The following is a 1371-nucleotide window of genomic DNA, read 5'->3' as shown; positions in this document are numbered from 1 at the left end:
TGCTGCTTTGGCATCGGTCGATGGGATGGCTTGTGTGTCTGTTGACCCTGTCCTCAGGCACCGAGGTTGACTCTGACTACCCAGACCAGGGGTGGGGAACCTGCGGCCTCGAGGCCCCAAGTGTGGCCCTTTGACTGAATCCAAACTAGCCCAGGGGTGGGGTCTAGACCCCTGGTCTAGACTGTAAGTTGCTGGAGGGCAAAGGCTATTTTCATTTTTGCTTTTCTATAACCACGTCTGGCACACGATAGATGCTTACTAAATGTTTGCTGGTTGACTGATTTATTGGCTCCGAATTTAGGATTTCAGCTTAAACACGATACCTGGGGATTATTGGAAAAGCCTCTCACCCTTTCCAGGCTTCAGTTTCCCCATCTATAAAATGAGGGAAGATTAGACGAGATGACCTCTAAGGTTCCTTCCAGCTCTAAAAAGTCCCACGATCTTATACTAGACCTTTCCCTCATTTCAGGAAATTTGCTCCTTATCCAATTTCTCCCCCACCCCTCCTCCCTGCAGAAATGCATTATTGCCTCCTCTCTCGGAAAGGAGGCTTCAGCAGTTCTTTCTCCTTGGCTGGCTCACCTCCTTTCTCCTCCATCAAGCCCCAAGGCCAGGTCAGATTTCTCCGGAGATCAGAGCAGGAGCATTTTTTGTGACCCGATTTCCAGAGAATCCCTTAGCGCCTTGGGATTCCTTTCCAGGCCTGGCTGTGGCCTCAGCAGTTCCATTCTCCGTGGCGGAGAGACAGCTCTCAATCTCCTGGAAAGTCAGAGGAGTGAGTTTCACATGCCCCTCCCCCCCTTTACTCCTCCTCCTCCTTTTCCTTTGAAAGATAACCGTCTTTCAGCAGAAAGATGAGGGTACCTGGGAGCCTCAACATTTGTGTCAAAGTGCCCGAGTCAGCCTTTCTTTCAACTTGTCTTACTTTAGTCTCAGGTGGGTCCCCCTTGGGAATCCTCCTCTCCAAAGTGGAGGAGGACCCCCTCCCCAATATCTTTCAGCTCCAGTTGTCTCACGGCAGCACAGGAGCCTATAAATAGAAGAGCAATGATGTTTGGTGCTCAGGTCACTGTTTTCTCCCAGAGAGTAGCTCTCAATTCATGGAAGTGATGCCACTGAGTGTCCCCACCGCCCACTCCTACCCAGACATTAGTGTGGAGAGAAGCCACAGTCATCCAGGAATAATTCCAAGCCAATGCCAGGGATGAAACCCTAGAGGCCTACCTCCTGACATCTTGGTATGCTGGGGAGCGGGGGAGAGGAGGAAACCCCTCCTAGAATCTCTGAAGAGGACTTCAGAGTGACTTCAGTGACTTTCTACCTCTGACATCCTGGGTCCTAAGGGCCCTCCCAGCTCTGACATCCTGG

The sequence above is a fragment of the Vombatus ursinus genome, unplaced genomic scaffold (genome assembly GCF_900497805.2).
Source record: "Vombatus ursinus unplaced genomic scaffold, bare-nosed wombat genome assembly UNPS02014859.1, whole genome shotgun sequence".
Lineage (NCBI taxonomy): Eukaryota > Metazoa > Chordata > Mammalia > Diprotodontia > Vombatidae > Vombatus > Vombatus ursinus.
This window is presented reverse-complemented; position numbering follows the sequence as displayed.